The 12405-nt window shown below is 42.3% G+C and overlaps 1 protein-coding gene across 3 annotated transcripts in view; it reads left to right on the forward strand.

Annotated features, from left to right (window-relative positions):
* The first annotated feature begins 11372 nt into the window (after positions 1-11372).
* Positions 11373-12405, forward strand: part of ANGEL2 (angel homolog 2) — a 288166-nt gene continuing 287133 nt past the window's right edge. For 2 of the 3 annotated variants that reach the window (XM_069233907.1, XM_069233909.1), the window contains exon 1: positions 11373-11499. The gene's annotated coding sequence lies outside the window, so the exon portion shown is untranslated. Of the gene's footprint in view, positions 11555-12405 lie in introns of all 3 variants that reach the window. The other variant, XM_069233908.1, reaches the window with a different exon arrangement.

Raw genomic sequence — 12405 nt, forward strand, 5'->3', positions numbered from 1 at the left:
GAATGATGATGACTTGGATGTTGAGGATCTCATTATGCAGTTGCTGAGAGACAGACCTCCACCTATAACGACCTATGCAGGGGGTCTGGGAACCAGTGCTACAGCCCCTCCTGCTACTCCTGGAACATCCCAGGGAGCCGAGGGAGCTGTACAAGCAGAAGGAGGACAGTTACCAGGGGCAGTACAGAGTACACCTGTCGCAGGAACCAGTGCTGTAGCTCAGGCGCAGGTACATACACCTTCAGTACCGAGAGTTTATCCAGATGTACCAGTTCTTGAGACTGTTTCAAATATCGTAGTACCGAGAGAGCAGGTGCTTCCGAAGCCAATGTTGGTTCAGACAGACCCGACACCAATGTTATTACCCCCAGCACAGACGCAGGGTATGACAAAGTTTACCCCGTTGACAGGGACTTCGGTGGATCTCACACCAGTTATGAATCAGGCAATGGGAGTACCACTCACACAGGGTGCAGGTGCTAGGGCAGCCCCAGATGCAAAAATAAAAAAAAATGTAAATTAGCACTTGTATAGCGCACTACTCACCCGTTAGGGTCTCAAGGCGCTGTACTCATACCGCTATGGAACCCCTCCTGGCTTTTCCCTGTGAGGCACCCACTCCTGAGCACCCCCAGGGTGAAGCCAGGCATCCAAGCGCTGTTGGGGCCGTTGTGGAGATTAAGCAAGCTATTGCCCAGAGTTGCAGAGTGGGACCCATGAATTAGATTAGGCACAGAGGCGAGAATTATCTGGTCAAGGGGAATTGAGCCCAAGACCTGCCAAAGCGGGACTTGAACCCTGGTCTTGAGCCAGATCTCAGCTTCAGGGTCTGCCGCTCTAACCATTGAGCCACACTTCTCCACCCATTGAGCCACACTTCTCCACCATGCAATATTGCTACCAATTACTGTTGGTTATATGCACAGAAGGAAACGGAAGCAGGGGAACAGGCTGAGATGTCACAGAGTTTGGTGAGAAGGGGAGCGGGAGATTCAATACAATCAACATCATCTGCAGGACAGGGTCCTGGTGAGCTTAGATCTCCTATGGGTTTTTGTCCTCTTGTAACATTGCTGAGTGCGGCAAATGTCTCTAATGCAAATCAAAGCTTGAGACTCCTGACACCGCAAGCCTTGGGTACAGTGGCACAGCAGCTGCCAGTCCTGAATGCGAGTAATATCTCATTACAAGGGTTAACAGCTCAGCAGTTAACTAGTTGGCTGGATAGTTTAAATTCTTCGCAAGGTGCATCAAAAGCTGAACCGAGTGGGACTAAATATCAAGGCAAATGAGTTAGTCGAGGGAACAATGGGACTGAATAGGTTAGAATCCTACACTGAAGAAGAGTTGAGGTATTTATGTCCAAGGATCACAAAAGAGGCAGGGAGAATACACCAGAAATTATCGGAGGTAGCAGAGAAGCATGACATTGATCTTAAAACAACGGAGCATTTGAGACAAAGCTACAGATCAGATTTTGAGGCAAAGGATTTTGAACACATGAGATCAGCTGGAATGAAAGCACATTTGAGGGACTTGCTGCAGAGTGCGCAAATTTGGGGAGCATTAGAGAAGTGGGAAGGCAGATGGGCAAGGAAAAAAAGAGAAACGAAAATGAGATTCCCAAGAAGAAGCAGAGGGAGCTGAGAAAGGGGAATCAGTTAAAATGCTTCCGATGAGAGAGATTCCAGGGGGTCAGTTTGTTCATGTCCCATGGCACGAAAGGGACATATTGTTTTTAAAAATGATTATCCCAGATTGCGAGAGAAGCCAGTTGAATGGTATCAGCAGACTGAGAGGTTCGTGAAACTAAGTGTTTGTAGGAAGACTTGAATACCTTATTCGTGATAGTTGTGCCAGCCGACTTATGGGTTGAATGGAAGAGGGCAGTAGACTGGCCAATGAGTGAACCTGAAAGGAACAAGATTACAGGAGCACCATCACCTGAGCTAATGAAAAATTATTATAAGGTGATTGAGTTCCTGAAGACTAGGATTTCTCCTAAAAACATTGATTGGCAGAGGATTGACAGGACAGTCCAGGAGACTAAAGAGTCAATACATACTTATTATGAAAGGTTGTTAAAGGCTTTCAAGGAGCACAGTGGCAAGGAAGCGGTTAAAACAAAGACATGTTGCATTTCGTGTCTAGATTTGTTGAAGGGTTACGACCTGAAGTAGGGCAGATGATTAAGAATATTTTGATTTGCTGCCAGGCAAAGCCGATTGATGAGGTGTGGAAGTATGCTAAATATTGTAGTGATGAGATTGAATTGAAACAAAAGAAGTTGAAAGAAAAGGCAATGGTGATGCAGATTAAGGCAGCACAATCAGGAATACAAGGAGCCTTAGCGCCCCCGATGCCGCCGCAACAGAGAACTGTCATGTTTCAACCTCAAGTGAGGGGTAGAGGAAGCGGGATGGATATGATGCGTGGTCCGATCTAAGCACTGTGGTTGTTCAGAATGACATGCAGGGCATGAATAGGATGCTGCCATGTTGTTTGTGCGGAAATGTGGGACACTGTAAGCGGGAGTGCCCATTGATGGTGCAGGAAGGAATGGTTCAGCAAAGTGATGTTGGTGCAGCTCAAACTGTAAGAATGAGGGGCATAGTTCCGAATGCTCAAAATCGAGGTCAGAATTTCTTGCCGGTACAACAGTTGCAGGTGCCTCGAGCACAATTTACTTCTTTAACACCAGTACAGCAGCAGGTTTCTATGGTGCCTAGACAGCAAATGCACATACCTCGAGCACCGATGGAGCAGCAACAAGTTATGCTTACTCAACAGGTCAGAGGTCAGAGACCAGACAATAGTAACAATACAGTACACCAGTTCCCATTTCACAGTGAGGATGAAATAAACAATGAATGGATGAGTGACAGTTCGGACGAAGGAGCTTGCATTCTTGCTGCGGCCCTAGAGGTAGATCAGAGAGGGCCTTTTGTGAAGGGAAAAGTAATGGGACATAAGGTCTCGTTCTTGGTCGACACTGGAGCCATGTGCTCCACAGTGAGGAGTGTGGAAGTACCGAATTTACCCCTTTCCGGCGGGACAGTTCAGGTCGTGGGAGTGGAGAATAGGGAGTTAATGAACCCTATCACAGAACCAGTGCAAGTTGAAATTGGAAATTATCTGGGACTGCATGGATTTGTGGTGTGTGACTCAAGTCCTGTGTCCTTGTTAGGCAGAGATTTATTGTGTAAGACCAAATGTTCCATAAATTGTACAGAGGCTGGGATAGAAGTCCAAACAAGTAGTGATGATGAGGAGGAACAGCCGTCAGCCATGGTACTTAATAATGCTTATGAAGAATACCCATTGATTGAAATGTTTCCGATGTTCACTATAAAGGAGGTGCATGCAGACCTGCAGGGAACATTAAAGGAGAAGGTGTGGGATTTGACAGGAAAGGAAGTTTGATTGATCAAAGGAGTGGAACCTATTAAAATCACTTTGAAGCCGAATGTTGAGTTTCCGAAACTTCCACAGTACAACATGGCACAGGAAGTGATGATAAAAGTGGTACAGAAAATTGGAGATTTCCTAAAACAGGGAGTTCTAATGGAAGTGTTGAGCAGCCCATGTAATTCACCAATAATGGGACTGAAAAAGCCATGAGAGAAGGTATGGGTTGTGCAGGACTTGCGAAAAGTGAATGACATGGTGATTAAGTGCTGTCCGATTGTACCCAATCCAGCAGTGATACTGTTTAAGTTTCCTTTTGAGGCAGAGTGGTTCACGTGGTTGACTTGTGATAAGCTTTCTTTTCGGTGCCACTCCATGAGGATATTCAGTTTGTTTTCAGTTTCAAATTCCTAGACAAAGTCTATAGCTGGTGCAGGCTTCCACAAGGGTAAATGGAGTCACCATCTTTATTTAATCAGATTCTGAAGTAGAATTTGGAGTCATTGGAATTACCCTGCCAATCGACTCTTGTGCAGTACATTGACGACTTATTGATTGCCTCCAGAGCAAGGGATGAGTGTAGGCACGACTCAATTGCCCTGTTAAATCATTTGGGAGAGTTTGGATACAAGGTCTCACCTGTGAAATTGCAGTATTGCCAGAAGTCTGTCAAATACCTGGGTCATCAAATTGAGAAAGGGCTGAGAAGAATTTCCCAAGAAAGTATTACAATGATTTTGCAGAGAAATCCCCTGACTTCCCAGGAGGATGTGCGCATGTTTTTGGCAATGGTAGGGTACTGTAGACAATGGATTCCGAATTTTGCTGAGATAGCAAAACCCCTACAGCAGTTGACACACAAAGCAGTTACAGATCCCACTAGCCTAGATGAGGATCAGATGAGGGCTTTCACTGAATTGAAAGAGTTTGTGCAGAGCTCCAGTGTTAGGAATGCCTGATTACACAAAGCCTTTCACGTTGTTTTGTCACGAACGTGATGCTTGTTCTTTGTCTGTTTTGACGCAGGTCCATGGAGGTGCTTATCGCCCAGTAGCTTATTTTTCAGCTACCTTGGACCCGGTTGCAGCAGCTTTACCAGGTTGTCTGCGGGCAGTAGCCGCAGTTGGTCAAAGTCTTTCCCAACCTGAAGGGGTGGTCATGGGATACCCAGTGACGGTAATGGTACCACATTCTGTTCAGATTTTACTGACAAGGATGAAAACACAACATTTGACAGGGGGCAGACGGCAAGGTATGAGACGAGCTTATTGGGAGCTCCAAATGTAACTTTGAAAAGATGTACAGTGTTGAATCCAGCAACATTATTGCCAAGTGAGACTGTTGAAATTGAAAAGGAGGAGGATTTAGAACATGATTGTGTTGAAGTAACTGAGTTACGTACAAAGCCTAGACCTGATATCAGAGATACTCGATTAGAAGAAAATGACCAAATTGTCTTTGTTGATGGTTCATGTCTTAGAGATGGAACAGGCCCTTTAAGAGCGGGATATACTGTATGTACTATTACAGGAACCCTAGACGCATATTGGCTTCCTGGTGTATATTCAGCACAAGTAGCAGAACTGGTGGCTCTTACTAGAGCTTGTTACGTTTCCACCAGGCTGCGAGTGACAATATACACTGATAGTCAGTACAGATTTGGAATTGATCATGCTTTTGGTCAATTGTAGTAGCAAAGAGGTTTAATGACCTCAAGTGGAACCCCAGTACGAAATGGTGACAGGATAAAAGAATTACTGTATGCAATTCAAATGCCTGAGGAGATTGCTGTGGTAAAATGCAGTGCAAAAAACACAAGATTACATTTCCTTGGGAAATGGGTATGCAGATCAAGTTGCAAGGTTTTGTGCCCTGAACTGTATATCGTTTAAAGACAAGTGGGAACTGATGCCAGAAGAAGAGACCAGTTGTACAAGTTTTGCATTGAAAATAATCGATACTCTAGAAGAATTAAAAACATTGCAAGAAAATTCAGACAAGGAAGAGAAAAAGCTATGGGCAAAGCTGAAGTGTGTACAGAGACCGGATGAGATCTGGGTATCTGAGGAGGGTCAGATGGTATTGCCGAATTGTCTGCTGACTCAGATGGCTCGGTTTTACCATGGTCAGGCACACATTGGAAGAGATGCCATGATTAGGCTGTTCAAGGTTGATTGGTTCAATCCAAAATTTAGGCAAGCAGCTGAAGCAGTGTGTCACAGATGTGTGATCTGTCAGCAGTTAAACGTGGGAAAAGGGACAGTGGTAAATCTGAGCTACATTGGAAGAGCAGGCGGACCATTCAGCAGAATACAATTGGATTTCATTGAGATGCCCGCATGTGGTGGATTGAAGTACGTGTTGGTGATTGTGTGTGTGTGTGTTTAGTCATTGGTTTGAAGCATACCCCACACACAGAAATTATAGTCTTACAGTTGCAAAGTTGCCACTTAGAGAGTTGATACCAAGGTTTGGATTTCCGATCTCTTTAGAATCAAATAGGGGAACACACTTCAATAACAAAGTGATTAAGCTCTTATGTGCAGCACTAAACATTGAACAGAAGCTCCACTGCAGCTATCGTCCAGAGGCGTCAGGACTCGTAGAGCAAATTAATGGTACTCTGAAATCAAGAATTGCCAAAATGTGCGCTGCCACAAATCTGAAATGGCTGGATGCATTGCCTCTAGTGTTGATGTCAATGAGAAATATACCTGACAGAAAGACAGGGCTGTCCCCACATGAGATTCTTATGGGAAGAGCAATGAGGTTGCCAGCATACCAGCCAATGCTCTTGTCAATATTACAGATGATATGGTGTTGGACTACTGCAAGGATCTTTTTCTCAGCAGGTACAAGCCGTTACCCTGCCACCTATCCATGACCCAGGTCACAATCTAAGAGCAGGAGATTGGGTCGTGATCAAAAAGCATGTGCAAAAGACTTGCCCAGAGCCACTTTGGAGAGGTCCTTATCAAGTGGTTCTGACAACTACAACAGCTGTGAAGTGTGCAGGTTTGCCTAACTGGATACATGCGAGCCATACAAAGAAAGTGGTGAGTCCTCAGGATCATGAAGAAGTGTTGTTGAGGACGCCAACAGCAGCAAAACAAAACACTCTACCTGAACCAGAACCGGAGCAGGTCGAGCCGGAAGTAGATCCAGAAGTGGCAGAAGAAGGATCAATCACCCCAGTAAGAGATGAGGGTGCGGAAATTCAGGAGACAGAACGAGAGATCAACCCGGCAGAAGTGACAAGAGATCCATGCACAGGAGAGGTTCCCACAGAAGCAAAGAGTGCTGAATTGCAAAGAGACCAAGTGCCAGAGCCTGAGGGGGAAAGAGTTGAGACAGGTCAAAGCCAAAGTGATCTGAATCCTGAACCCATTGCAGGTCCATCAAGAGAAGGCACTACAGATAAGGTGAAGGAGAAGAGTCCGATCTTGAAGAGATTGTCGACAGAAGGGGCATGAAAAGGAGACCACTAGCCTGAATCTCAAATAGGCAAGAAAAAGGACTTGGCTATAAATGAGACAATAGAGGAAGAAATAGACACCACAAAGAAAGACGAATTGAGTGATGGAGAACTGACAGGAGAAAGGAGATTGAAAAGAAAGAGAGTAGCAAGTCAAAGACACGCAGGACCAGAGTGGGCATATGCTGCAATAAGTGATTTGCAAAATGAGTTTATGTGTTTTTGCTTTGACAGAGATGTTCCAAATCAGTATTGTGATGCAACCTGAAGGAGAAAATCAGTAGACTGAGTCGTTGAGCAAAAGAAAAAGGATCTGAGATTATTGATTTTACCGGAAGAGACACTGATAGCTTGATATGACACTTAGAATCCCGGAGATGATCAGCTGCTAACCGATTTTTGACAAAGGAAGAAAAAGGGGTCTTGTTGTGTGAAGCTGAAGCGTGAAAAGGAAGTATATTTTTGATTTTTTGATTTTTTCGTGTTGCATATTAATTAAGAGTTAAATTCTGCTTTCTGATTCTTCACAGATCATGGCTAGATTAGATAATAACATTAGGAACATTAGGTATTGTAGATATTTGAGTGTAGGAATGGCGATTATGTGTGGAATATTGTTTATAATAATGATTGTGGGAATGTCAATTCATGAGATGAGAGAGGCTAAAGTTACATCTGTATTTGAGACTACTACTCTAACAGCTATAAAGAGGTTTAAGTTGGATGAGCAATATTTGCATGATTATACTAACGCAAAGGGAGGGCTGTCTTCTAACGTCTTTTATCGTCTGTTGAGTGAGTATGTGGAAACAATGGATGCGAAGGATTGTCTTGTGTGTACGCAAATACCTTCCTCCATGGAAGAAGCGGTCACTTACCATAGTCTACCTCTGACTTACGGTATAACTTGTAGTTTGCTACTAACTCAATTCTATAATCAGGAGTATATACAATATTTGTATTCAAATTATGACATGGTATTTTCTTTTGTTCCTATAATTAGATATTTAAGTAAGATACCTAAGGATCATGATATAGTATTAGTTAGAGGATTCTTTGAGCCTACACTGACCTTTGGCACGGCTTATGCGCATCGTAACAATTTAACTTGCTTATTAACACCTATGGAAAAGAGCTTTATTGGGCATATTGACGACAGGAGAAAAGCACTAAAAGAGAAACTAGAGAAAGGGTTAGCGAAAAGAAATTACAAGAATGATTATGCTTACACTGCTATTAAAACACAAGGGAAATTAGCCTTAGATGCATTGCATGTAGGGAAGCTTTGTATATATAGGCCAGAATCACGCACTGACACTTTATTTGTGGGAACAAGTGAATATAAGCATGTTTTTTTGTTTCAGAGTAAGTGGACATTTATGCTGAATGGTGCAGACTCTGTTATTCCTGGAATGTATTATATTTGTGGACTTAATGCTTATTACCGTCTTCATAGAGGATGGTATGGGACATGTTACTTGGGAATAGTTTTTCCTAAGATTTATCAAATAGATGATTTGAAAAAGATACCGAAAATGACTGAGTTACACCAAATGAGACAAAGGAGAGAGACAGCCTCTGCAATTGTAGGGGATATTTTTGGAGCAATAATTCCTTCTGTAGGAGTTATATTGAATGCAAATAAGATATGAAAACTATCAACTATAGTAGATGATAAGTTAACTAATTTTACAGGAGCTATACTTTTACTAAACACTGAATTAGCTGCAGATAGAGCTATGACACTTCAAATTAGGTTTGCTTTAGACATAATATTGGCGAAGGACGGAGGAATCTATAAAATGATTAATGCAAGGCACTGCTGTTCATATATACCTGAAAACGAGAAAGAGATAAAAGATTTGCTTACTAATTTAACTAATGCAAGTAAGGATTTGAAAGAACTGAAGGAACCAGGAATTTGGGAAAAGGTTGGAAATTGATTTGTTACTGTGGGAAATTGGTTCAGTCAGATTTGGGGTGGGATACTGTGGAAGATTGTCCAAGGAATATTAATTAAATCATTGCTATATTAGGATTATAGGGAGCATGTAAAGTAATGCAGAAAATTAAATTAAATAGGGCTAAAAATGATCAGAGGAGGGAAGAACAACCCAGAAGAAGAATCTATAGGGAAAATGTAAGGAGAAGAGATCAACATGTAGCTGAAAGTGATTTGTAAAATGATTGACAAGGGAAAGGTGTGATGACATATTTAGTCATCAGAGGAGGGACTGCTGGAGCATATATACTAATATGAGAAATTTCTAATGATTTGTGTATACATACTAATGAGGAATATTGATAAAAGAAACTAATAATTGAAAATAATTTGTAATGAGTAAAATGTGCCCATTGGGAGTGGTCACCATATGTGTTAACAATGCTAAAATAATGAAAACTATTAAAAAGTATGTATTAATATGTCATATTTGAATGTATAATCTATGTTTTATGATGCCTCATATTCTTAACTTAGCCGAACTAGAGGGCTGGTCGGCACTGGGCCTTGCTTGCTTAAACGTGGAGACGCGATGAGCTGCAGAGGACTGGAACTGGAGAAAAGGACCTTGAACTGCAGAGTTAAGATGGTCTCTGCTAGAAATGTCTGTAAATGTACCAGAGGACAGGAGATGATGAGAACACATTGATACAGTTATGTGTAGAGTAGGCTAAACGTACTTTCCCAGGACTTGAACAATAGAAGCACTGACTAAAAGACTGTGGGCCACAATTTCATTACCTGAAGAGCCGGATGATGTTCTCATCGACAGAAGGACCAATCATATTAATGGAACTTGATGCTTGAACCAACGCAAACAAGTGGTAAACAAAAACTATAGGTTAGAATCATAACCCCTGATGAGGTTGACCAATTAGCAATTTGTAGGACGGACTGAGAGACCCCAATAAAAGTCATGACAAGGGAAGGAAAATCAGAGCCGAGAGGTGAAAGTTGATGACGTCAGGAGACGATGTCCGAAGTGCTGACAACTGGGCATACTCTCTGTTAGCCTGATACTTGCTGATGACTGATGACCTGGAGATGAAGACTGACTCGCTGCTGATCTATCTTGGATAGGTAGCTATAATAATGAGGCTAACTAACGTGTGCTTTTTTTTCTAGGTACCAACTGCGCTGTTTTAAAATGTTTTTCTTTCTTAGATAGATTTTTACAAATTGATGATTTTTGCCTAAATTGTTTTCGCATGCAGACCCACATGCTGATGCTAATTTGAGTTAGGTAGGCTGGCAAGGGTGAATTAACGGTGACGGTTGACTGACTGACTTGCATTGCTGGATTATTCAAAATGTTAAGAATTTGCTGACTTTTGTTGATGCTCATTTTTGCTTATCAATAATTCATGGTGAATAGTAGTTTATGATGCTAATAAAGTTTGATTAACAATAAAGTTGAATAAAGGTTTTTTGATTAGAATTGTAACTAATAGGGAATAAAACGATGAATCTTTTTGAGAGTCATGGTATTTTCTTATTAGAAAGGGCTTTCCTTGGAGTTACATTGTTTATGATGCTAATAAAGTTTGATTAACAATAAAGTCGAATAAAGGTTTTTTTATTAGAATTGTAACTAATAGGGAATAAAACGATGAATCTTTTTGAGAGTCATGGTATTTTCTTATTAGATAGGGCTTTCCTTGGAGTTACATTGTTTATTATAATGTTTATTGATGATCCATTGGTTACCGCTTGACTAGGATACTCCGTGCGATCCAAAAAGTTAATCGACCTATACGCGTCCTCTTGTAAGTTTACTTACTAAGGACTAGGCGCGCTAGCAATCCTGTATGCTGCCTTTCGGATGTTTGCACTATATAAATGCAACATGCATACCTAATGTTACACTAATCTAAAAACAAATAACATTTTGAGGCAGGATATCCGTTTTGAAGACACTCAGGCCAAGCTTTTCTTCCCGATGTATTTCCACCCGATGGAGCTTTAAAATATGTGTACTTATTTTACTGGGGCTAATGAAATGTGAGACCCAGCATGGCGAAACTTAGGTTTTGTTTTGCGTTCTATTGAAGAATCTTTATACATATTTTCACCTTCATTTGTGTAGATGGGTATGTACACAGATTGACGGTGCTTCTAAAAATTACCTATACCATATAGCCGCGACGTGGAAATTGTGTTTTTTTTGGGGGGGGGGGGAGGAACATTGGGTGTTTTTTATATATATTTTTTATCTGAATATATACGACCAGCTAATCATTTGGTGATGCGAACGATCTGGTATGAAGCTGAAGACGACCCCGTGACATGGATATGTGTTGTTAGGCAGCTGTGGACTGGTATTATGTCTCAGGGACAGGACGAAGTGCTTTCAGAATCAGAAAAGAGGACGCGTAATGCTGATAGGTCGCAAGTGTGATAACCTCTTCAGAATGGAACCAATCGCAAAGATTACTAGAAGGGCCAGTTGGAACGTCAGAAGACGGTAGCCAATCGACAGGCACAGTAGTAACCCTCTTCCACAAGGGGCCAATCAGGGGCTAGGGCACAATAGGACCAATGGCGGGCAGAGTGTGAAGTGTGCGCTGGGGCTGTGTTGGGTCGCTGCTGGTTGCTGGACTGTGAGGTGCTGGAGGTGAGCAAATAGGTGTATTAGTGCCGTGGAAGACTTCGCCGTTCTGTTGCTCACGGTAACTCTGCAAGCGTCTGTCTGTCCTATGAACGCCTTAATGGAAGGGTCAGCGCCGATCATAAGCTGGCGCCGAGCAGTGACGTCAAAAGTGCGCTTTTCTCATGAATGGGCGTCCTTTTATATTTCACCCTGGAAGCAGTGGTGACAGCTGGTGTGCGCTGAAAAAAACATAACTCTTGGATGCTTTAGTGTTTCGTGCTTATGTTAAACTGTGATAGCGTTTGGATCAACGATGAACACAATTTTAAAAGCCTATTTGCTGGTTACGGTTAATCAAGGTGTTTACTAATCTCACGTGGAAACAGCTTTAACCCTTTCGCTGCAAGGCCTCCCCTCCCCCTTGTCCAAGCCTTTTTTGGTTATTTAGGGTAGCACGCGCTTCAGCCGCTTTTTGCTCAGATAAGGTATCCACGCCAAATTTGCGTCATTTCTTCCCACACACACTCATCCACACATCGTAGGGATTGTAAAGCTACACAGGGGTTGTAGATTCCCCTAGAGTATACTAATAAATTAGCCGAAATACAGTTAAATGTTTGTTTTTTGGGGGGAAAGTGCTGCAGAAGAAAGCACCAGTTTTTTCCCTGCTAAATGGCATCAAAGGGTTTGCGGTGTTAAAAGTCCCAGCTTTCAGGAACAGGCAGACTTCAATCAGAAAACCTCAGTTTTGGCATTTCAGTGGGACATTGCCCGTTTTTTGTGCTTTCTACCTCCTTCCAGTTGGTGGTAGAAATGGGTGTGAAACCAGTGGTGGATCATGGAAAGCCATACATTTCTGAAAAGAAGGCAAAATTCCGAATTCAGCAAATGGTCATGTGTGTAGAAGCTGCAATGTTTTCCTATAGAAAG

The sequence above is a fragment of the Pleurodeles waltl genome, chromosome 5 (genome assembly GCF_031143425.1).
Source record: "Pleurodeles waltl isolate 20211129_DDA chromosome 5, aPleWal1.hap1.20221129, whole genome shotgun sequence".
NCBI classification, from domain to species: Eukaryota; Metazoa; Chordata; class Amphibia; order Caudata; family Salamandridae; genus Pleurodeles; species Pleurodeles waltl.